This window comes from Colobus angolensis, unplaced genomic scaffold, assembly GCF_000951035.1.
Source record: "Colobus angolensis palliatus isolate OR3802 unplaced genomic scaffold, Cang.pa_1.0 Scaffold28, whole genome shotgun sequence".
NCBI lineage: Eukaryota > Metazoa > Chordata > Mammalia > Primates > Cercopithecidae > Colobus > Colobus angolensis.
The window spans coordinates 2,271,188-2,297,908 of NW_012116043.1; the positions used below are offsets into that span (position 1 = coordinate 2,271,188).

Sequence of the window (26,721 nt, forward strand, 5' to 3'; positions counted from 1 at the left end):
GGGGTAGACATTGCTGAATGCCACATAAGCTGATAAGGATTCAAGTAAAACTTTTAGATACATTTCTACAGAACAAATGTGGATTATTGTGAGAGTGTAAAGACCCTGGGGACTGTAAATACAGGGGAGTGTGCACCCTCTTGAAGGTTCTAAGAATCTCACCAGACACTTAGACAGAAGATGTGGGATAATCTCGAGACAGCTTCCCTCATGATCCTGGCTGCAGAGAGAAACGGCAGTCAGTGCTAACTTTCTGCAGTTTCATCTCTTCTATTTTCGCTATGGGACAAAAGTCAGTCTCCAGGCAGAAGTATAATAAAAACTGTCAATCAGGAGACTGTGGAAACTCATTGCATCTAAAGGAAGGGAAAAGAAACAGCTCTACCCTGAGGGAGGGATGAGAATACATGCTAGACACACTACAGCTTGAAGAGGGGTAGGAGCACCTTGGAAAGCCATACACTAGAGGCTAAGTGATACAGTGTCTACCAAGCCTAATGCTTAATCGGAACCTCAGAGAATTTGGCCCTGGTCCTCCACTAGGCTATGAAGCACCACGTAAAAATGATAGAGAATACAATTAGGAGAGCTACAAGAAACAGATTCTCTCTTGGGCACATTGGGAAATATTCAAAGTCAAGAAGGAAGCAGACACTGAGAAAATAACCTCTGGAAAATTCGCTCACATTCTAAGTGCAAGGAATCGCTAAAGGAATTTCAAGCCCACGGCGCACTGAGGGTAACCAAAATAGCAATCAAGCCTGGGGAGGAGGAAAGCAAGATGGGGAAACAGAAGGCTCCGTCGACCATCCCTACCACAGGGACACCAATTTAGCAGCTATCTACACACCAAAAAAGCACCTTCATGGGAACCAAAACTCAGGTGAGCACTAACAGTACCTGGCTTTAACTTAATATCACTGAAAGAGGCACTGAAGAGGTAGAAAAAGGAATCTTGAATCACCAACACCACCCACACCCCACTCCCAGCAAAGTCAGTGCGGTGCAGAGAGCATTTCAGTTCTCTGGGGAAGGAAGAGCACAGCAATTGTGAGGCATTGAATTCATTGCCACCCTATTATAGCAGAAAGAGAAACCAGACCAAATTTGCTGACACCCACCTACAGAGGGAGCATTTAAAGCGGCCCTAACTTGTTAATGATCGCCATTCTAACTGACATGAGATGGTATCTCAGGATACAACAGATGCTGAAGAGGATGTGGAGAAACAGGAAGGCTTTTACACTGTTGGTGGGAGTGTAAATTAGTTCAACCATTGTGGAAGACAGTGTGGCAATTCCTCAAGGATCTAGGACCAGAAATGCCATTTGACCCAGCAATCCCATTACTGGATATATACCTAAAGGATTATAAATCATTCTGCTATAAAGACACATGCACATGCATGTTTATTGTGGCACTGTTCACAATAGCAAAGACTTGAAACCAACCCAAATGCCCATCAGTGATAGACTGGATAAAGAAAATATGGCACATATACACCATGGAATACTATGCAGCCATAAAAAAGGATGAGTTTGTGTCCATTGCAGGGACATGGATGAAGCTGGAAACGATCATTCTCAGCAAACTAACATAGGAACAGAAAACCAAACACTGCTTGTTCTCACTCATAAGTGGGAGTTGAACAATGAGAATACATGGACACAGGGAGGGGAACATCACACACTGGGCCTGTCAGAGGTGGGTGGCTAAGGGAGGGATAGCATTAGGAGGAGAAATACCTAATGTAGATGACGAGTTGATGGGTGCAGCAAGCCAACATGGCATAGGTATACCTATGTAACAAACCTGCACATTCTGCACATGTACCCCAGAGCTTAAAGAATGAATGAATGAATGAATAAAACCAGCCCTAGGGAGAGAGGAATCTCCCATCCCAGCAGTCCAAACCTGAATTTCTGCAATCCTTACCACTGCGGGATAAAGTGCTCTGTGCTCCTAAATAAACTTGAAAGGCAGTCTAGTCCACAAAGATTACAACACCTAGGCAAGTCCTAGTGCTGAACTGGGCCCAGGGCCAGTGGACCTGGGGGCACAGGACCTACTGAGACACCAGCTTGGGTAGCTAAGGGAGTGCTGGTATCACCCTTCCCTAACCCCAGGCTGCACAGCTTACAGTACCACAAAAGACCCCTTCCCTCCACTTGAGGAGAGAAGGAAGAATGGGAAGAACTTTGTCTTGTATCTTGGATAGCAACTCAGACACAACAGAATAGGGCACTGATCAGCGTCCTGAGGCCTCCTTTCTATGCCCTAGCTCCCAGATAACATTACTAGACATGCCCTGGGCCAGAAGGGAACCCACTGCCTTGAAGGAAAGGACCCAGTCCTGGCAGCATTTATTACCTACTAGCTGAAGAATCCTTGGGTCCTGAAAAACCAGTAGCAATATCATGGTAGTACATCAAGGGCCATGGGTAAGCCTCTGAGATTTGCTGGCTTCAGGTGAAACTCAGCACATTCCCAGCTGTGATGGTTACAGGACAAGACTCCTGCTTTAAAAAAGCAGAGGGAAAAGTACAGGATTTCTCTTGCACCTTAGGTGGCAGCTTGGCCACACAAGGGTAGAGCACCAAGTGGGCTCTTGGGGCCCCCAATTAGAAGACTTGCTCTTGGATGGCATTTCTGGGCATGCTATGGGCCAGAGGGGAGCCCACTGCCCTGCAGGGTGAGCCTCAGGCCAGGTAGCCTTCACTACAAGCTGACTGAGGAGATCTTGGACCTTAAGGGAACATGGGCGGTAGTCTGGCAGTACTCTCTATGGGCCTGTGGCAGTGGTGGCCCCAGGGTGAGGCTTCTTTGCATGTGGAAAGGGGAAGGAAGAGTGGGAAGGACTGCGTCTAGTGGTGTGAGTGTCATCTCAGCTGCAGTACAGTAGAACACCAGGTGGACTTCTAAGGTTTTTGAATCTAGTCCCTGGCTCCCAGACAGCACCTCTGGACCTACCCAGGACCTGAGGAAACTCACCATCCTGAAGGAAAGGGCACCAACCTGGCTGACTTTGCCACCTGCTGATTGTAGATCCCCAGGGCCTTGAGCAAACATAACTGGTAGCCAGGGAGTGGTTACAGCGGGCCTTGGATGAGACCCAGTGCTGTGCTGGCTTCAGGTCTGACCCAGCAGAGTCATAGTTGGAGTGGCCACAGGGGTGCTTATGTCACTCCACTCCCAGCTTCAGGTGGCTCAGAACAGAGAGAGAGACTCCATTTGTTTGGAAGAAAGGAAGGGAAAAGAACAAGAATCTCTGCCTAATAAACCAGAGAATTCTCCCATATCTTAACTAAGACCATCATGGGGGTACTACTATGAGTCTGCAAGAAATACAGCATTACTGGACTTGGGGTGCCCCCTAAAGCAGAAACAGCTTAGATCACAATGCCTAAGTCCTTTTGAATACCTGGAAAGCCTTCCCAAAAAGAACAGGTACAAACATGCCCAGGTAGTAAAGACTATAATAAATACTTAACTCTTCAATGCCCAGACACATTTAAACATCTACAAGTATCAAGACAATCCACGAAAACATGTCCTCACCAAATAAACTAAATAAAGCACAAGAGATCAATCCTGGAAAAACAGAGATATGTGACCATTCAGACACAGAATTCAAAATAGCTGTCTTGAGGAAACTCAAAGAAATTCAAGATAACACAGAGAAGGAATTCAGAATTCTATCAGATAAATTTAACAAAGAGATTGAAATAATTAAAAATAAGCAGAAATTCTGGAGCTGAAAAATGCAATTGACATACTGAAGAATGCACTAGAGTTACTAATTAGCAGAACTGACCAAGGAGATTCAAGAAAGAATCAGTGAGCTTGAAGACAAGTTATTCGAAAATATATCTCCAGAGGATACAAAATTTAAAAAAAGAATAAAAATCAAGGAAGCACACCTACAAGATCTATTTTCTTGTAGCACACCTACAAGATAATAGCCTCAAAAGGACAAATCTGAGAGTTATTGGCTTCGAAGAGGAGGTAGAGAAAGAGACAGGTAGAAACTTTATTTAGTGGGATAATAACAGAGAACTTTTCAAACCTACAAAAAAGTCACTATCCAAGCACAAGAAGGTTATAGAACACCAAGAAGATTTAACCCAAAGATTACTACAAGGCATTTAATAATCAAACTCTCCAATATCAAGGATAAAGAATAGATCCTAAAAATAGCAAGAGAAAAGAAATAAATAACATATAATGGAGCTTCAATACATCTAGCAGCAGAATTTTCAGTAAAAACCTTAAAGGCCAGAAGAGAGTGGCATGACATATTTAAAGTGCTGAAGGAGGGAAAAAAATATCCTTGGCCAAAATATCCTTCAAACATAAAGGAAAAACAAAGACTTTCCCAGACAAGCAAAAGCTGAGGAATTTCATCATCAGGCCTGTCCTATAAGAAATGCTAAAGGGAGTATTTCAATCAGAAAGAAAAGGACATTAATGGGCAATAAGTAATCACCTGAAGGTACAAAACTCACTAGTAATAGTTAAGTACACAGAAAAATACAGAATATTATAACACTGTAACTGGGATGGGTAATCTACTCTTATCCTAAGTAGAGAGACTTAATAATGAACCAAACAAAAATAATAACTGTAACAACTCTTCAGGACATAGACAGTACAACAAAATATAAATAGAAACAACAAAAAGTTTTAAAGTGGGGGGACTAAGTTAATGTGTAGAGTAACCTCCGTGTACATCAACAGATGAATGGAAACAAACACCTAGGCATGTAATACTTAAACTGGTGAAAACCAAAAGGAATACATAAGACATATTAAAGAAAGTCCTTCAGGTGGAAAAAAGAAGGTATCAGTTGGAAATCTAGATCTACACTTAAGAATGGAATAATTTAAGGAAGAATAAAATTCATTTTTTCAGAGTTATAATTGTTCTGAAAAAATAGCTAATTATCTAAAGCAAAACTAGTAACAATGTATTGTGTATTAATATTAGTAACAAAAGTAAAAATAAAATATACCAAAATAGCACAACCATATTTTACTGGCAAAAGACTTAAAAACATTTCATTAAGGAAAATGATTTACAGACAGCAAATAAGTACAGAAAAAATGCATAACAGCAAGAATTATCAGGGAAATACTAATTCAAACCACTAAGAGATAACACTACAAACTCATTAGAATGGCAGAAGAAAAATATTTCAATACCATATGTTGTTGAGAGTGTGGAGCAGCAACAGGAATTCTCATTCATTTTTGGTAGGAATGAAAAGTTGTACAACTACCTTTGAAAACAGTCTGGCAATTTATTATAAAGTTAAACATTCACTTTACTATATGATCCATTAATCCACACTTAGGTGAGCTGAGAACATGTTTGCACAAAAATTTTTATGTGAATGTTTATAGCAGATTAGAAACAGCCAGATGTCCTTCAACAGGCAAATAGATAAACTGTGGTAAATCCATGCAATGGAATCCTACACAGCAATAAAAAGAAACCCACTATCAATTCACACAATAACATGGATGAATTTTCAATGTATTTTTTAGGGAAAGAAGTCAAATCCAAAAGACTGCATATTATATTATTCCACTTATGTCCTGTCCCGGAAGAAACAAACTGTAAGAACACAAAATGAGTCAGTGGTTGAGAGAGGTGAGAGTGATGTTAACTAAAACGGACAGCATGACAGAATTTGGAGAGGGCATGACAGAACTGTTTATATATGACGATGCATCAAAACCCATAGAACTGCATAGAAACTACACAAAAAGCAAATTTTACTCTGTACATATTAATCCAAACATCAACCACAATGTTTGGAGGATCTCACTGAAGCAGGTGGGGGAGAAAGGCACTGACCTAAGTAACTCTGGAAAACATTGTTCTGACCAGATATGGCTGAAGAAAAAGGACCGCACACAAACACTGGGCTCTAGTAAGATCATGAACACAAACGCAAGCATCATAACTAAATTTGAGTGGCAATTTTTGAGTCTCTTGTCAATGGCATAGGATGATATGTTTTTAAAGATTATTTTAGAAATGAATATGCAAAGTCAAATAATTATCACAGTGAGCTCGAGGACAATAAGTCCATGAACCTTGGGGCTTGAGGAATGCCCAGTCACCTTTGTATCTTCTCACGCTAAGACCTAACCTGTTAACACTTCTCTGCCCTTAGTGGACGGTGATATAAGTCCTTTGAAGACAAGGTTGTTGCCTTATTTGATTTTCTGCACCCCAAGATCATGGATGGAACCTGGAACACTGTAGACACACAAGAATGGTGCAGAATAAATGAGATGAAGTGGGCTGTCCAGGATCATACAGCTGGCAACTGGCAGGTCCTGGGAGCCCCTCCCTGCCCCTCACCAGCAGTGGAAGTCACTCTCAGCCCCTACTTCCAAAAGATCTCCCTAGCTCAGCCCTTCAAGGTCTGATCATGATGCTTTGCACTTGGCTACATTTCTTTTTATCAATTCGTATTCACACAGGTCCATCTGGCCTCCATGATTGGGCCTTGGCTGGGACATGCCATTTCTTCATCTCTCTCTGGTGGTTTGCTCAGTGCTGAGCCTGTAACTGACTGAATGTCCAGGCCTCCCAGCCACTGTGGGCCTTGGGGCAGGGTGGGCAAAATGGGCATCACCGCACTGTTTTCTCTTCCCATCTCATTCAACACACTTCCATCAAAGAATCTTAACATCTTGGCACTGAATAAGAACTCAGAGGTCTGATCTGTGCCCACTTAGTGGAGATGTAGCCCCAAGAGGAAAAGCCACTGTCTTAAAAGCATAGAGTTCACACTGAGTGTGAGGTTAAAATTCAGACCTGCCTTGGGGCCAGCGATGTTATGTGGTGGGCTCTGGGCAGGACTCTGGGGACACAAAGTGAATCAGAGAGGCGATGCCCTGCAGGAAGCCCAACTAAGTGAAGGCGACAGACTCAAGTGCAAAATATTGTAAAATATAATGATTAGTAGGACAGTAGGGTTTACTTATAAGATGAGTAGATTCATCTTACAAGATGCCAAGACTCAGTGGCTGTGTTCAGCCCAAGCCAACTACAAGAAGGGGCTGATACTCATCTCAATTTGAGATTCCCAGGACATCTCTGTTCCAACAGGCCTCAAAGACCCCCACAACCTGACCTTATCTCACTCCCTATTAGATGGCACCAGCATAGAGCACAGACAATCTCTGGAATCTGCTTGGTAGGACTCCCCTAGAAAGACAACAGAATACTCTTACCCAAGGAGAAACAGCCCTGTCCAGACCACATGGAACAAGGTTTGATTCTACCTTTATAGTCAAGTGTTACCAAAATGTTGCCCCTTATCAAGACTATACAAGCAATGCAGGCCCAAGATTATGATTTGATTACAAAGTTTAGTATATGTTTATCTGTAGGATGTTTTCGTTTTGGCATTTATTTCACGGCATGGGGAGATTTAAAGAGCACCACCAACATTTGTAAGCCTAGGAAAATATCTAAGCACTTCTTATTCATGAAATGGTGCCCGAGAAGGGATTGGGGGTTGATGATCTGGTGAAAACCCAGCATATTGTACTGCCCAGCCCCAGTTCTGACTGCACTCCCTGAACCTACTGGAGAAAAGCGCTGTTAATTAGGTGCCATCCCACAGGTGCTAAAGCCACACGCTTAGGTGTTCAGCGTCTGCACATAAATTAGTCAAAGAAAAGATAAACACTTTTGGGGAGAAAGAGACAGGGCGTTGCAGGGTTTGTGTTTTCTAAACTTGTATTGAAACTATAAACATTTATTTTAGAAAAGAAATGTTTATAAAATGAATGCTGTGAATTGTGAACTCAAGGTATAAAAATTGTTAGCTGAGCATTTCTGTCTCTGAGACTTCGAGAAAAGGGAAAAGTAAATACAAATTATGTCCTCCTCACCACTTGCTCCAGAACGAGAGCAGAAAAAAGGTTTCTAGACAAGCCCAAGGTGAAAAGACATGGCAGAAGTTAAGATCTGTTCAGTGCTGCCAAGAGAAGGCTGGACACCTAAACTCACACTCAAAGTGGAGATTTCCAGAGAGAGACTCAGCAAATAAGAACACAGCCAGGCTGAGCGAGTCACCGAGGAAGTCTTGATGTGAAAGCATGGCCTCCATGCAGTCTGCAGGATCTACACCTTTCTTGACTGTGAGTCCTTTCCAGCACAGGAAAGGCTGGTTAGAATCCTGGCTACGAAAGTTCTAGTTCTGTATGGCCTCAGACCTGGCTCCCACGGTGACTCACAGTGATTCTTACTTTAAAAAGACTCTGCTTTGTGAAACCCTTGATTTACATTAGCAATAAATTAAGATAATCACATCTAACATGCTATTCTAGTGTAACTTATCTAATGCAGGTAATCTTATCTAACATATTTGTAATAGCATTCAGTTTAAACATGTAATTAAGCCACATTTTTCAGCACAACTGGCCAGGGATGGAGCTTCAGGGAGGTGCTGGTGGGAGTTAACTCAACAACCAAATCCGCGTTGAGAACAGGGAGGTGACCTAAATGAGGAAGGTCTGCTGTGAATGACAGGGACATGGACTGCAGGGAGCACACCCCAAGCCCCACTGAAAAGGATCTCAGCTGAGCCCACTGCTGCTATGTGGGAATGCAAGGACTGTGTTCAGACAGCTCCTGATTTTTCAAGAGAAATGGGAAATCTAGATTCTTAGTGATACAATATTGGCATCTAAGTATGTATAGTTTTAAAGTACTTTTCTAAACAAATAGAGCATGTCTTTGGGATAGATTTGTCTCAAGGCCTATCATTTTATGATCACATCATCCTGATATATATATACAGTATGATGCCACAGGAAAGGTAGGAAAGTATATCACACTTTGAGGTCCATATCTTGTCCTCATTAGCATCATGCTCTCCATTCCTTATTAAAAACTTTTGCCGGTTCCCCACAGACTCTACCAGAAATAGGAAATAGGTTCATCTTGCTGGCCAATGCAAATCAATTCATAGTTGTTATTCAAGGGAGTTCTGCTTGAGAAGGAATCTGGACTCCAGCATGAAGGAGTGCTGGAATTGATTAGTGATGTCTACTATGGCCACATGCTAGGGAGCAGTGTCTTACCACATGCATGTCTTGTATCTGCCACTGTGATCCATAAATTTGGTCCACATACCTTAGCAGAGTTTTGATGGTCTTCAAATCTCCATCTGTCTTTCTAACCTCATGCCCTGCTCCCTTCCTCCCACCAACATGCACCTAACACTCAAACTCCCCCTTCCCTCTACTTGAAGAGATCATCATTCCTTACATTCACCTTGCTTTTATAATTCTTGCTCTTATGTTCTCTGATGCCCTCATCATTCTTGTTTGCGTCCTGTGCACCCCTGAAGACACAGCTCAAACATCACCTTCTCCATAAAGTCTTCCCTGTCTCTCCAATCACAACACTCGTGTGCCCCCATTTTACTTTTACATTTTACCCATGTTTACGGGAGCATTTATAAATGTGACCCATTCAAGGTCATAAATCAGGTCTTAATTATCTAAGTGTCTCTGGCACACCTGGCACCATGAAAGTCTCAAAATGTATTTATGGATTAATGGAATGTATTTATTAATGGCGATTTAACTTCTTATGAGGTTTGAATCAATGGCATATCTTGGGCCAAGTCTCCCGAAGTTCAGTTGTCTGTGTGATATAGTTTGGCTGTGTCACCAACCAAATCTCATCTTGAATTGTAGTTCCCACAATCCCCACGTGTCATTGGAGGGACCCGGTGGCAGGCAATTGAATCATTGGGGCAGTTACTCCCATGCTGCTATTCTTGTGATAGTAAGGGAGTTGTCACAAGATCTGATGGTTTTATAAGGGGCTTTTTCCCTTTTTGCTTGGCACTTCTCCTTCCTGCCACCATGTGAAGAAGGATTTGTTTGCTTCCCCTTCCACCATTATTGTAAGTTTCCTGAGGCCTCCCAAGCCATGCAGAACTGTGTGTCAATTAAACCTCTTTTCTTTATGAATTACCCAGTCTCAGGTATGTCTTTATTAGCAGTGTGAGAATGGACTATTACAGTGTGGGACTCTCATAGCTTTTGTCATGTCTTCAGATCTTAAACAAGTTTGGTTTCTCACTGGAGAAAGACAGCACATTAAGCTGCTTTGAAGTGATAATATGCAATATTTTATTGGTGATCTATAACATCTGATCTCTCCATCCTTCCATTAACTTCTGGAAGGAGGCTCACTTGCTAAAGATTTATAACTTTCATAGGCGTGACTGGCCACTGTTCTTCAAATTCAGACAGTTTGGGAAAGGCCAACTGAGCTCTGCCTACTCAGCTTTGTCCCAAGCAAGAATATACCTGTAATTCTTTGTGATAATGATATTAGTTTCTAAAGTACATTAAAAATAAATGTATAGATATTAAAAATCTTGAAAGGTATGTCTATGTGCCACCAAGCCTCATTTGATACACCCCCAGTGGCACATGTGCCATGTTTGAAGAAATGCTGAAGAGATGTATTTCCTGAAAGCACACAGTAGGCACAATTGAAAGGCACTGCTGACACATCACAAGTATGACTTATAAATCTCATTTGAAGGTGCCATTAAGATACCCATCTTATTGATGACTAAACAGAAGTCCCAGAATGACAGCACCTCCTACTCACTCAAGATCAATATTATAACTCAGTTGAAGAGTCCGATGCTCAATTGTCTTCCCTAAATCACTGTTGGCAACTCCTTATACAGAGGGTGCTTGTTTCAAAACAGATTTCTGGTCACAGGAGCCTCCCTTTCCTCTCACGAAATGGTATGAGTCACCTGACTCTCTCTTGTCTTGCAGGAAGATGCAATGCTTATAATATTCTAATAACTGGGTATCTTTAAGGATATGGATCCCCCTGTCCAGCAGCCTGGGGTCAGGCTCTTCAGAACAGACTATAAATCCTGCCTCCCACAGAGGCCAGATACCCAGTTAAATGCCACAGCAGGGCTGGGTGTGGTGGCTCACGCCTGTAATCCCAGCACTTTGGGAGGCTAAGGTGGGTGGATCACCTGAGGTCAGGAGTTCAAGACCAGCCAGGCTAACATGGTGAAACCCTGTCTCTACTGAAAGTATAAAAAGTAGCTGGGCGTGGTGGCACACACCTGTAATCCCTGCTGAGGCTGAGGCAGAAGAATGGCTTGAACCTGGGAGACAGAGGTTGCAATGAGCCGAGATCGTGTCACTGCATGTCAGCCTGGGTGACAGAGTGAGACTCTGTCTCAAAAAATAAATATAAAGAAATGCCACAGCAGGCAGATGGTCCAGGGCACTTACAAGGCCCAGAATAGCCTGCAGAACACAGATGAGCAGAGCTTCTTGGGAAGCCAGATGCTGACTCTTTGCCTGGATTTTTGTGTACAGAGATTCTGAGTGCCAATCCAAGTGCTGCTCCCTTTACCCAGCAAGTACACAGTTAGCTGTTTCAAAAACAGCCAGAAGAAAATCATTGGGGCAACATGGTCATTTGACACCTTTGCAGAGATAACTCAATCAAAACCTCACTTCCCACTGCCTCTACCACTACCAAAGTCTCAAGGTCAGTCAGGGGCAGAACGCTTGCTGCCTCGCACTGCACTTCCAACTGCCTTACTTCCTTACAGATTTCAGTAATCTCAGAGAATACCATAAATTTAAAAAGAATAACTAATATTGATAAACTTGACAGTTTAGGGTACTACAAGTATGTTACTTCAGTGGTTACCAAACTGGAGTCAATTGCATACTACCTTTAAGATTGGTATGATATTTACATACCACCTAACATTATTAACATAATCGTCTGAAGTGCTGACTTTGGAGATGACTTGGCTCTATGAGGAGCTCTGTGGACCCACTCTCCACCAAAACAATCATAATTGGAGAAAATCTGTATTCTTTTAAAAAAACAAACATTTAAAGGAAACTGGTTTAACCATTTAAATGGAAACCATCCTAAGGGCAGACATCAAATAAGGAGTCATCGATTTAAGAAAATCTCTGGGCCGGGCGCGGTGGCTCAAGCCTGTAATCCCAGCACTTTGGGAGGCCGAGACGGGTGGATCACGAGGTCAGGAGATCGAGACCATCCTGGCTAACACGGTGAAACCCCGTCTCTACTAAAAAAATACAAAAAACTAGCCGGGCGAGGTGGCGGGCGCCTGTAGTCCCAGCTACTCGGGAGGCTGAGGCCGGAGAATGGCGTGAACCTGGGAGGCGGAGCTTGCAGTGAGCTGAGATCCGGCCACTGCACTCCAGCCCGGGAGACAGAGCGAGACTCCGTCTCAAAAAAAAAAAAAGAAAATCTCTGAAATCTCAGAAAGAAAGTGGCATGTGAGCCAGAACCGACTTCCTTCTTCCACACTACCCAACTGAGAATAACAGAATCTCTATTTCAGACAGATGTGGTCAAAGATGGGGCTCTTACTACCAACATATGCCAGGTATAGCTATGTTATTTCCCAAGGGGAGGCAGACTCCCAACATTCCTCATCTCCACTCTAGCTCCATGTGGCAGAGTCTAAATACCGGGTCAGTGTGACTGAGAGAAAACAGGCTTCCTTCCTCCACCCAGCCCTACTTGCAGGTCAGATGCCCCTCCTCATGCATGGCAAGTTGAGACTACTATGGCCGAATCACCCTCACCTCACCGAATACCCAGCTTACTCACAGGGCATAAGTTCCAATTTGGGAGAGGCAGGCTGAGAAGACTACAGGCTACTGTCCCCACCCAGCACCTTGCTTTTAAAATAAAGGTGTCACCCAGAGTAAAGTGGACCACTGTACCTGGTGTCTCCGATTTTTAAGAGGAAGAGGGGCAGGTCATAAGAACAAAGAGCTCCCAAGTTGTCCCTAAAGGAACTCAGTCTTTATGGACCAGAGTGTGAGGAAGTTCAAACCTAAGGGTATTCTCAAAAATAATGGAGATAGTTATTTTGTAGTCAGCAATTAAAAGGAGACTGGTAGCTGCAGGTGAGCAACTATTAATATATAAACTCAAAGTCAGTTTCCCAGAAAGAATCAGATAAAGAGCTCTTCTGGGGTCTGGACAAACCTCAGAGATGCCTCAAACACTACCCCTCAGAGAGGCCTGAATTTAATGTATCAGACTGTGGAACAGCTTATGCCCTGGGGCATTATTAGAAATAACAGAATGATAGGCTGGAAAGTAGTGGAGCCTAACACCTTGGTATGATACCAACAGAAGTGAATTTAACAGAAATATCATGTAAGAGGCTGGCGTGGTAGCTCACACCTGTAATCCCAGCACTTTGGGAGGCCAAGGGAGGTGGATCACCTGAGGTTGGGAGTTCGAGACCAGCCTGACCAAATGGAGAAACCCTGTCTCTACAAAAAATACAAAATTAGTCAGGGGTGGTGGTGCACACCTGTAATCCCAGCTACTCGGGAGGCTGAGGCAGGAGAATCGCTTGAACCTGGTAGGTGGAGGTTGCGGTGAGCCAAGATTTCGCCACTGCACTCTAGCCTGGGCAATAAGAGCGAAATTCTGTCTCAAAAAAAAAAAAAAAGAAAGAAAAGAAAGAAAAAGAAAGAAAGCAAAAAAAAGGCAGTGACAGAGCTCTACTAAAATCCCTGTCATAGCAGGGTGACTATCAACATGCCCAGGGATGTGCCTTCTGAGAAGTGACATAAGGTGCTCACATTGGAAGGGAAATAGACTTTAATTAAATTTATCAGTCAGGTTGCTAAACGAACAAATAAGCAAACAGCAAAAAGCCATGGGCATAGAGATCAGTACCCAGAGTGGTAAAATGTATTATCTGAAATGTCAAGCTTTCAAAAACAATAAAAAATCACAAACATGAAAAGAAATAGTATCTTAGTCAGCTTGGTCTGTTACAACAAAATACCACAGACTGGGTGGTTTAAACAACAGAAATTTATTTCTCATGGTTCTGGAAGATGGGAAGTCTATGATAAAGATGCTAGCAGACTTGGTTATTAGTGGACACCCACTTTCTGGCTTGTAGACAGCAGCTTCTCACTGTGTGCTCACATGGCCATTCCTAATGCATATGGAGAGAAGATGTCTCCGTCTTTCTCTTCTTATAACGGCACTAATCCCATCACAGAGTCCCATCCTCATGACTAATCTCAACTTAACTACCTCCCAAAGGCCCCATCTCCAAAAACCATCATGTTGGTCGTTAGGGCTGCAACACATGAATTGGGTGGGGGGACAAAAAATTAAGTTCATAACAGAAAAATGTTACCCACTGAAGGAAACTAAATATTTCATTATTAAAATATATTTTGATGTATTTTTAGATGGCTGTTCAGAGGACCTGAAAACAGAAGTAGCTTTGCAAAGCTGTCTTTTGTGGAAGAGATTTGCATCTGTAGATACTCTGCATTGATAGGGCTTTCTCTGAGGACCCTCTCTTGTGCAGATCTAGGAAATAAGCCTGACAACTTTAAAGGCCTGAAAGAAACATTTACTATCTCTTCTCTGAAGACTGCTCCTTGTGGGGTTTCAGCCACACGGCAAGACCACCTTTGCCAGCCAGGCTTCCTCTTCTGCCTCTCCTATGACCTCTTTTGCCACGGTCCAAGCCTCCATTCTTTCTGTAACCTTGAGATGGTATAAAAGTGTCAACCATTAAGCCATTTCTTTGAATTCTTTGTATGACTTCTTTGCACATTAATAAATTTGTATGACTTTTCTCCTATTAATCTGCCTTTTGTCAGCTGATTTTTCAGCAAGTCTTCAGAAGGCAAAGCGGAAGTTTAGCATTGGCCCCTACACCACTCACAGTGGTAAAAAACCAAAACAGGTACCAGATACTGCCTGTGAGAGAGCACAGATGTTCAACTTAACAAAGATTTGAAAGCAGCCATTATAAATATTTTTAAATATTGTAGAAATATCTTTAAAGACATAAATATGTTCAGAATTAGCATAAAGAAGTTAAAGAAGGCACTATGACAATGTATCAATAAATAGACAATATCAGAAATTTAAAAAAACACCAAATGAAAATTGCAGAGTTGAAAAGCAGAAAAACTTAAATGAAAAATTTGCTAGATTAGTTCAAAATAGATTTGAGGTGGAAGAAGAAATAAGCAGCAAAACTGAGGATACACTGATTGATAGAGATTATGCAATCCAAGGAACAAAGGAGAAAAAACAATCAGTAAAAGTGAACAGAGCTTAAGAGAATTGTGGTCATCATTAAGCATCCTGATACAGATAGATAGATGGATGGATGGATGGATGGATGGATAGATAGATAGATAGATGATAGATAGATAGATAGATAGATAGATAGATAGATAGATAGATAGATAGATGAATGATGAGAATTCTAGGAAGAGTAGAAAGAGGAAGGAGTAGAAAAATATTTGAAGAAATAATGGTTGAAAACATCCCCAAATTTAATAAAAATTTTAGTCTACACATCTAAGTTCAGACTTCAAGTAGAATAGAGACAAAGAGATTCTCACACAGACACATCACAGTAAAAATTATGAAAGACAAAGACACAGAGAAAATACTTAAAACAGCAAAAGAAAAATGACTCATCTTGTATAAAAGAAACCCAGTAAAATTAACAGCTGACTTCTCGTCAGAAATAATAAAACCTGAGGACAGCAGGATAACATTCAAAAGGCTCAAGAAGTAAACTGTCAACCAAGAATCCTACAACTAGCAAAACTATCTTTCAAAAATGAGGAGAAATTAATATATTCTTGATAAACAGAAACTAAGAGAAAGAGTTGCTAGCAGCCCCACCTTACAAGAAATGATAAAAGGAAGTTCTTCAAACTGAAAGCAAGTTACCTAGACAGTAATCTGAATCCACATTTTTAAAAAAGTGTATACCCAGTAACGGAATTGCTGGGTCTAATGGTAGCCCTGTTTTCAGTTCAGAAAATTTCAGACCGCTTTCCACAGGGGCTGGACTAATTTACATTCCCACTAGAAGTGTTTTCTTTTTTCTACAGCTTTGCCAGCGTTTGTTGTTTTTCAAATTTTTAATAAATAATTCTACCAAAAAGACACATGAACTCATACGTTCACTGCTGTACTATTCATAATAGCAAAGACACAGAATCTACTCGGGTGTCCATCAGAGGTAGACTGGATAAAGAAATGTGGGATATATACACCTTGGTGTGCTATGCAGCCACAAAAACAAAGAAAGCATGAAGTCATGTCCTTTGCAGCAGCATAGATGGAGCTGGAGGCCACAATCCTAAGCAAATTAACACAGGAACAGAAAAGTAAATACTGCATGTTCTCACTTGCAAGTGGGAGCTAAACATCGAGCACACGTAGACATAAGTACGAGAACAGACACTGTGGACTACTATAGAGTAGAGGGTGACAGGATGGGTTAAAAAACTATCAGGCACTATTCTCACTACCTGGGTGACAGGATCCATACTCCATGTCTCAGCACCATGAAATATTCCCATGTAAAAAATATACACATGTACCCACATTTCTAAAATAAATGTTGAAATTAGAAGAGTACCAGTAAAAGCAATTACATAATTATAAGAGACAGTATGAAAGTGTATTTCTTTTTCTTCCCTTCTTAACTGCTTTAAAAGCAATAATATAAAACAGCATGTATACAATTATATTGTTGGGTCAATAACATGAATAAATGTAATATATTTAACAATAATAGCAAAAAGAATATAGGTGGGAGCAAAACTGTAGGAGAGTAAGAAAATGACACCAAATGGAAACTCTGATTCACAGAATCAAATAAAATGAGCAAGCCAGAAATGGTACATGAGGAAGTTAATAAACAAACTATCTAAATATGTACTTGCTCTACCTCTTCTCTATGCTTCTGAGACATAACATTATATAAAGTCTAATTATAATAATGCATTGTGTTTATAACATATAGACATGTAATTATCTATAACAAATATAGCACAAAAAGGGGTAAGAGGAAGGAGTTATATAAAATTAATGCTTCTGTATCTCACTGGAATTAAGTTATAAAATCTGAAGTTTCACTGATAAGATATATGGTAAACCCCTTAGCAACTATTAAGAAAATAACTCAAAAAGAGTGAAGATATCATTAAAGAAATTAAAATGTTACACTAGAGGCCAGGCGCGGTGGCTCAAGCCTGTAATCCCAGCACTTTGGGAGGCCGAGATGGGCGGATCACGAGGTCAGGAGATCGAGACCATCCTGGCTAACACGGTGAAACCCCGTCTCTACTAAAAAATACAAAAAACTAGCCGGGCGAGGTGGCGGGCACCTGTAGTCCCAGCTATTGGGGAGGCTGAGGCAGAAGAATGGCGTAAACCCGGGAGGCGGAGCTTGCAGTGAGCTGAGATCCGGCCACTGCACTCCAGCCTGGGCGACAGAGCGAGACTCCATCTCAAAAAAAAAAAAAAGTTACACTAGAAAATTTAAGTGATATGAGACATATAGGAAACAGAGTAAAGTAGAAAATGTAAATTCAAACATAGCAATAATAATATTCATGTTAACTAATTTAACAATTCAACAAATAGGCAGATTAACAGAGTGGATTAAAATGGAAGATCCAACTATGTTGTCTATAGGAGAAATATTTTGAATTCAAAGATAAATTCGGTTGTGGATATACCATTTACGCTGATGTGATTACTACACATTGTATGCTCATATCAAAGTATCTCATGTATACCCCATAAACACCCACTATATACCCACAAAAACTAAAAATTAAAAAATATATATTTTTAAAGATAAATTAGATTGAAAGGAAAAGGATAGAGGGACATGTATCATCCAAACAACAACAATAGGAAAGCCAGAGTGGCTATATAAAATAAACATAAGATGGATTTTTAATGTTACTAGACACAGTATGTGTGTGTGTGTGTGTGTGTGTGTGTGTGTATGTATATATGTATATATATGTGTATATATATATATACTTCAAAACATCATGTTGTACAAAATAAATACAATTGTATTGGTCATTTTTTTATTTTTATTTTATTATTTATTTATTTATTTTGGATATGGAGTCTCGTTCTGGCACCCAGGCTGGAATGCAGTGGCAAGAAATCTCAGCTCACTGCAACTTCTGCCTCCAGGTTCAAGTGATTCTCCTGCCTCAGCCTCCTGAGTAGCTGGGATTACAGGCATGCACCATCACGCCCAGTTAGTTTTTATATTTTTAGTAGAGGCGGGGTTTCACCAAGTTGGTCAGGCTCGTCTCAAACTCCTGACTTTGTGATCCACCTGGCTTGGCCTCCCAAAGTGCTGGGATTACAGGCATGAGCCACCACACCCGACCTTTTTGGTCATTTTTTTAAAAATTAAAGTTAAAAGGGACATTTTTAAATGATAAGTGGTCAATATATTAGGAAGAAATAGCAATTATAAATACATGTTCACCAACAGCCCCAAATCTATGAAGCAAAAATGGACAGAACTGAGAGAATAAATAGAAAATTCAACAATACTAGTGGGAGTCTTGAATTCCCTACTTTCATGATGAGTAGGACAACTAGAAAGAAGATCAACATGGAAATAGAAGACTCAAACCACATTATAAACCAGTTTGACCTAACATATCTATAAAATACTCCACATAACAACAACAAAATATATATTCTTCTTAAGTGCACAAGGAAATGCTCCATTATAGACCATAATCTAGGGCATGAATCAAGTCACAGTTAAATGAATTAAAATCATACAAATAATGTTGTCAGATCATAATAGACTGAAATCAGAAATTTAGAAAATGTAAATAAACTTGAGAAATTAACAAATGTTTTGAAATTAATACACTGCTAAATAACCAGCCGGCCAATAAATAACAAGGGAAACTAGAAAACTTTATGAGATTAATGAAAATGAAGACACAGTACACCAAAATTACGGGATGTAGCTAACACAGTGTTCAGATGGAAATAGTAAGAATATAAGTAGTTAATGCTTATATAAAAATATAAATTCTCAAATTAATAACCTAATGCTCCACGTTAAGACAGTGGAAAAGAAAAGCAAACTAAACCTAAAGCATCATAAGAAAGGATAAAATAAACATTAGAGCTGAATTAATGAAATATATCATTAAAAAAACAGAGAAGAATCAGCAAAACCAAAAGTTGGTTTTTAAAAAATATCAACAAAATTGATAAGCCTTTACCTGGACTCACCAAGGAAAAGGGAGAAAAAAAAACCCAAGTAGTTTAAAAAGTCAGTAATGAAAGAATGGACATTGCGACTAACTTTGCAGAAATAAAAACAAGTTGTAGATAAACGTTATGAATACGTTTGTGCAAACAGATTGCATAACCTAAGAGGAAATGGTCAAATCCCTAAAAAGACAAATAAAAATTGGTGAAACTGAGAGAGAAATACAAAGTCTGAATAGACCTATGACAAGTACACAGATTAGATTAGCAATCAAAAATAAGAAGAAGAAAAATCTACAAAGAAAAGCCAAGGTCTAGATATCTTCACTGGTAAATTCCACAAAATATTGAAGGAAGAATTAACACCAACCCTTGACAAACTCTTCCAAATAATAACAGAGGAGGGAAGTCTTCCTGGATCATTCTATAAGGCCAATTTCATCCTGGCATCAAAACCAAAGAAATCATATAAAAGGAAAATTCCAAATCAGTATATCCTATGAATATAAATGCAAAATTCTTCAAAAAAAAAATAGAAAACCAATCCAACAACATATAGCTTCATATATTTATTTATTTATTTTTTACCATTTGTTGAAAAGGCAATTCTTTTCTCCCATTGCATTGCCATTGGTTTATATATAAAACCAATAATGGTTAAATAAACATACATACACACACACACACACACACAGAAAGTGTATATATATATACACACACACAGAGAAAGAGAGAGAGAGAGAGAGAGAGAGAGAGAGAGGGATTTATCACAGTATCCCAGGAGTGTAGGGTTAGTTTGACATCAGAAAATTAATTAGCAAAATGAGCATATCAATAAAGAACAAAAACACATGATCAACTCAATGGACACAGAAAAAGCACATGACAAAATATACAACCAACCCATGTTAAAAACTATCAACAAATTAGGAATAGAAGAGAAACTCCTCATTCTGATAAAGGGCATCTACTAAAACCCACAGCTAACATCAAACTTAACAGCGAAAGTTTGTCACTAATGATGATCTTATGCCACCATAAGATTAGCAAGAAGATAAGATATCTTCTCTCACCATTTCTATTCAACATTGTACAGGAAGTTCTAGCCAAGAAAATTAGGGAAGAAAATGAAATAAAAGGTACCCAGACTGGAAAGGAAAAAGTGAGTTATCTCTCATTACATATGATATGCTATTATATATATAGAAAATCCTATGGAATCCACTAGTAACCATTAGAACCAATGAACAAATTCGGAAAGTATGCAAGATACAAGATCAATATACAAATATAAACAGCATTTCTATACAATAGCAATGAAAGTTAGAAAATTAAGAAAAAAATTGCATTTACAAAAGCACAAAAAGAGATAAAGTACTTAGGGATGAGCTAAGAAAGAGGTACAAAGCATGCTCTGAAAACTACCAACCACTGTTGAAATAAATCAAAGAATGCCTAAGCAAATGAAAATACACCTCAGAATCAAGGTTCAAAAGATCCAATATTCTTAAGGTGGCAATATCACCCCAAAAAATTACCTACAAATTCAATGTAATTTCTATCAAAATTCCAGCTTTTCTTTTTTAACAGAAATTGGTAAACTAATTCTGTTATTCATAAGGAAATGCAACGGACTCAGAATAGCCAAATAACCTTGAAAAAGAACAAAGTTGAAACTCACACTTTCTGATTTCAAAACTTTCTAAATCAACAGAGTGTGGTATTGACATAAGATAGACAGATGATTCAATGGAATAGAAATTAGAGTAAATAAATAAACACATTTATGATCTGATATGGTTTGGCTTTGTCCCCACCCAAATATCACCTTGAATTGTAATCGCCATAATCCTCACAAGTCAAGGGCAGGACCAAGTGGAAGTAATTGAATGATAGGAGTGGTTTCCCCCATGATGTTCTTGTGATAATGAGTGAGTCTCAGGAGACTGATGGTTTTACAAGCATCTGGCATTTCCCCTGCTGGCTCTCATTTCTCTCCCCTGCTGCTCTGTGAAAAGGTGCCTTCCACCATGATTGTAAGTTTCCTGAGGACTCCCCAGCCATGAGGAACTGTGATTCAATTAAATATCTTTTCTTTATAAATTACCCAGTCTCTAGTATTTCTTCGTAGCAACATGAGAACAGACTAATACATGGTCCACTGATTTTTTTTCAAAGCTGCCACAGCACTGCAATAGGAGAAAAGAACTGCCTTTTCAACAAGTGGTGATGGGACAATTATGTAGCCACTGGCAAAGAAAAAGAAGTTATTTTTATTCAAACCATATATAAAAACTAAATGATTAAAGATCTAAATATAAGAGCTAAAGCTATAAAATATTAGAAGAAAATGTGTAAAACTTTATGACCTTTGATTAACCAATGGTTTCGTAGATATTACATCAAAAGTACAATTGAATAAAAAGTTAATTGGTTAAATTTAGATTTGGTCAAAACTGAAAACCTTTGTTCTTCAAGGAATACCATCAGGAAAATGAAAGGACAACCCACGGGATGTGAGAAAATATTTACTGATCATATACCTGATAAAGATTTATATCTAGAATATATAAAGAGATCTCAAAACGAGAAATCAAAAGATAACTCAATTTTTAAATGGACAAGGATCTCAATATATATTTCTCCAAGTTGTATTGTTCATAAAAATCCAAAAATGCTTAATATCATTAGCCATCAGAGAAAAAGAAGTCTAAATTACAATTTGATGCCCCTTGACACAGACTGGAATGGCTATAATTAAAAAGATAATACATTTTGGAGAGGATATGAAGAAACTGGAACCTTCATTCATTGCTGATTGCTATGGAAAATGCTGCAACCACTGTGGAAAAGAGTTCAACAGTTTTTCAAAATGTAAAATACTGGATTTACCAAATGACCCAGAAATTCCACTCCTAAGTATATGCTCAAAAGAAATGAAAGCATATGCCCACACAAAAACATGTTTACAGATGTCCATAGTGACTTTATTCATAAAACTCAAAAAGTGAAATCAATCCAATTGTCCACCTATTGGTGGATGAGTAAAATTTCAAATGAAATATTATTGGGTTATAAAAAGGAATGAACTGATACTTGCTACTGTGTAAATGAACCTTGAAAATATTATGCTATGTGAAATGTCAGACTTAAAAGACCAAAATACGGTATGATTCCATTTATATGAAATGTCCAGAATAGACAAATAAATGGAGCTCTTTGCTTTCCTTTTCTCACTCTGTGGAATGATTAATTCTGCTCTTCCATGCACATGGCAGATACAATACAGAGACTTGTTACTGTTGCCACCAACACTAATTTATTTCAAATCATACAATCTGATTGGTCCAGCTCAGTTGGTTAACTGTCCAATCAGTATCAAGGGAACGTGACCTGACATAAAGATGACTGCTAACCACCCACTCACATGTGTGAGCAGAGATGAGAGGAAGCAATTATCAGGAAAAAAAGGGAAAAAGGAAAGATAATTATCTCAACCTGGGAAGACCGCCCAGAAGGTGTCTGCTGTGTTGATATAATTAAGTGAACATGATTTTCAAACTGGCTGCTTTCTCATTAGTGAAGATTGATGCCATATTCACATTCATATGGGCCAAGAATCATCCAAGCAACAGTTTTTCATTTTGTTTTTCTTAGTCCAAACTTCCAGTCTTTAATAACCACCACCTCTTCTGTCACCCCCAAACAATTTATACACAAACTTTCTTTCCTTGTGCACTAAAGGGGGTCAGATGGCTTGAAATTCTCTGGTTGTCTGTCATAGAATCTCCCTCATGGAACCTGGCTACATGCCTATGAGAACTATCAGCCATGATTTTGAAAGCAAATCATCCGCCACAAAGTGCCAGGCACTACATTCCAGAGTTATCTTCCCTATTCACAAACAAAGATTTCAGAAAGTGTTCCTTCCTTTGGTTGCCTGCAAAAAAGAAAAAATACTCCACAGGGGAAGACGCTCCTCTTGGGTAAACCACCACATCCCAGAAGCTCCAGGCATGATTCATACTGCACTTTGTGGGCACTTGTTCAGACATTTGCTCATCAATTTATTACTTTTTTTATTTTACTTTAAGTTCCGGGATACAAGTGCAGAACGTGCAGGTTTATTACATAGGTATATGTGTGCCATTGTGGTTTGTTGCACCCATCAACCTTTCAGCTAGGTTTTAAGCCCTGCATGCATTAGCTATTTGTCCTAATGCTCTCCCTCCCCTCCCCTACAACCCCTCAACTGGCGTCAGTGTGTGTTATTCCCCTCCCTGTATCCATGTGCTCTCATTGTTTAACTTCCACTTATGAGTGAAAACATGTGGTGTTTGGTTTTCTGTTCCTGTGTTTGTTTACTGAAGATGATGGCTTCCAGCTTCATCCATGTCCCTGAAAATGACACAATCTCATTCCCTTTTATGGCTGCATAGTATTCCATGGTGTATATGTACCACATTTTCTTTATCCAGTCTATCACTGATGGGCATTTTGATTGGTTCCATCTCTTTGCTATTGTAAATAGTGCTGCAATAAACATATGTATGCATGTGTCTTTATAGTAGAATGATTTACATTCCTTTGGGTATATACCCAGTAATGGGATTGCTGGGTCAAATGGTATTTCTGGTTCTAGATCCTTGAGGAATCACAACACTGTCTTCCATAATGACTGAACTAATTTACATTCCCACCAACAGTGTAAAATTGTTCTTAATTCTCCACAGCCTCGCCAATGTCCATTGTTTCTTGACTTTTTAATAACTGCCATTCTGACTAGCATGAGATGGTATCTCATTGTGGTTTTGATTTGCATTTCTCTAATGATCAGTGATGTTGAGCTTTTCTTCATATATTTGTTGGTTACATAAATGTCCTCATTTGAGAAGTGTCTGTTCATATCCTTTGCCCACTTTTTGATGGGGTTGATTTTTTTCTTGTAAATTTGATTAGGTTCCTTGTAGAATCTGGGTATTAGACCTTTGTCAGATGGGTAGATTGCAAAAATTTTCTCCCATTGTATAGGTTGCCTGTTCACTCTGATGATAGTTTCTTTTGCTGTGAAGAAGCTCTTAGTTTAATTAGATCCCATTTGTCAATTTTTGTTTTTGCTGCAATTGCTTTTGGCATTTTCATCATGAAGTCTTTGCCCATGCCTATGTCCTGAATGGTATTGCCTAGGTTTCTTGTAGGATTTTTATGGTTTGGGGTTTTTCATGTAAGTCTTTAATCCATCTTGAGTTAGTTTTTGTATAAGGTGTAAGGAAGGGATCCAGTTTTAGTTTTCCGCATATGGCTAGCCAGTTTTCACAGCACCATTTATTAAATAGGGAATCCTTTCCCCATTGCTTTTGTCAGGTTTGTCAAAGATTTAGATGGTTGTAGATGTGGTGTTATTTCTGAGGTCTCTATTCTACTCCATTGGTCTATATGTCTGTTTTGATACCAGTACCAGGCTGTTTCAGTTACTGTAGCCTTGTAGTATAGTTTGAAGTGAGGTAGCATGATGACTCCAGTTTTGTTCTTTTTGCTTAAGATTTCCTTGGCTATATGGGCTTTTTGGTTACATGTGAAATTTAAAGTAGTTTTTGCTAATTCTGTGAAGAATGTCAATGGTAGTTTGATGTGAATAGAATTAAATTTATAAATTATGTTGGGTAGTATGGCCATTTTTACGATATTGATTCTCTCTATTCATGAGGATGGAATGTTTTTCCCTTTGTATCCTTGAGCAGTGGTTTGTAGCTCTCCTTGCAGAGGTCCTTCACATCCCTTTTTAAGATGTATTCCTATGTATTTTAGACTCTTGGTAGCAACTGTGAATGGGAGTTTATTCATGATTTGGCTCTCTGTTTGTCTATTGTTGGTGTATAGGAATGTCTGTGATTTTTGCATATTGATTTTGTATCTGGAGACTTTGCTGCAGTTGCTTATCAGCTTAAGGAATTTTTGGGCTGAGATGCTGGGGTTTTCTAAAAATATAGAATCATGTCGTCTACAAACAGAGACAATTTGACTTCCTCTCTTCCTATTTGAATACACTTTATTTCTTTCTTTTGCCTGGTTGCCCTGGCCAGAACTTCCAACACTATGTCAAATAGGAGTGGTGAGAGAGGGCATCCTTGTCTTGAGCTGGTTTTCAAAGGGAATGCTTCCAGCTTTTGCCCATTCAGTATGATACTGGCTGTGGGTTTATCATAAGTAGCTCTCACTATTTTGAGATATGTTTCATCAATACCTAGTTTATTGAGAGTTTTTAACATGAAGAAGTGTTGAGTTTTATCGAAGGCCTTTCCTGCATCTATTGAGATGATCATGTAGTTTTTGTCATTGGTTCTGTTTATGCAACAGATTATGTTTATTGATTTGCATATGTTGAACCAGCCTTGCATCCCAAGGATGAAGCTGACTTGATCACAGTGGATAAGCTTTTTGATGTGCTGCTAGATTCGGTTTGTCAGTATTTTATTGAGGATTTTTGCATTGATGTTCATCAGGGATATTGGCCTGAAATTTTCTTTTATTGTTGTGTCTCTGCCAGGTTTGGGTATCAGGACGATCCTGGCCTCATTAAATGAGTTAGGGAGGAGTCCCTCCTTTTCAATTGTTTGGAATAGTTTCAGAAGGAATGGGACCAGCTCCTCTTTGTATCTCCGGTAGAATTCAGCTGTGAATCTGTCTGGTCCTGGGCTTTTATTGGTTGATAGACTATTAATTACTGCCTCAATTTCAGAACTTGTTATTGCTCTATTCAGGGATTTGACTTCTTTCTGGTTTAGTCTTGGGAGGGTGTATGTGTCCAGGAATGTATCCCTTTCTCCCAGATTTTCTAGTTTATTTGCATAGAGGTGTTTATAGTATTCTCTGATGGTAGTTTGTATTTCTGTGGGGTCAGTGGTGATATCCCCTTTATCATTTTTATTGTGTCTGTTTGATTCTTCTCCCTTTTCTTCTTTATTAGTCTAGCTAGTGGTCTAATTTAATTTTTTCAAAAAAGCAGCTTCTTGATTCATTGATTTTTTTGAAGGGTTTTTCATGTCTCTCCTTCAGTTCTGCTCTGATCTTAGTTATTTCTTGTCTTCTGCTAGCTATTGGATTTGTTTGCTCTTACTTCTCTAGCTCTTTTAAGTGTGATGTTAGGGTGTTGACTTGAGATCTTTCTAGCTTTCTGATGTGGGCATTTAGCACTATAAATTTTCCTCTTAACACTCCTTTAGCTGTGTCCCAGAGATTCTGGTACGTTGTCTCTTTGTTCTAACTGGTTTCAAATAACTTCTTGATTTCTACCTTTATTTCATTATTTCCCAGGAGTCATTCAGGGGCAGGTTATTCAATTTCCATGTGGTTGTATGTGGTTTTGAGTGAGTTTGTTAATCCTGAGTTCTAATTTGATTGCACTTAGGTCTGAGAGACTGTTATGATTTCAGTTCATTAGAATTTGCTGAGGAGTGTTTTACTTCCAATTATGTGGTTTATTTTATTTTATTATTATACTTTAAGTTCTAGGGTACATGTGCACAACGTGCAGGTTTGTTACATATGTATACATGTGCCATGTTGGTGTG

The 26,721-nt window shown here is 39.3% G+C and overlaps 1 protein-coding gene across 2 annotated transcripts in view; it reads right to left on the bottom strand.

Annotated features, from left to right (window-relative positions):
• The window catches only part of TMEM132B (transmembrane protein 132B), a 321,710-nt gene that overhangs the window by 21,133 nt on the left and 273,856 nt on the right, over positions 1–26,721 (bottom strand). The window contains exon 1 of one of the 2 annotated variants that reach the window (XM_011948389.1): positions 8,036–8,211. The exons of the other annotated variant lie outside the window; for it this stretch is intronic. The gene's annotated coding sequence lies outside the window, so the exon portion shown is untranslated. Of the gene's footprint in view, positions 1–8,035; positions 8,212–26,721 lie in introns of those variants that run through there. 2 annotated transcript variants of the gene reach the window in all.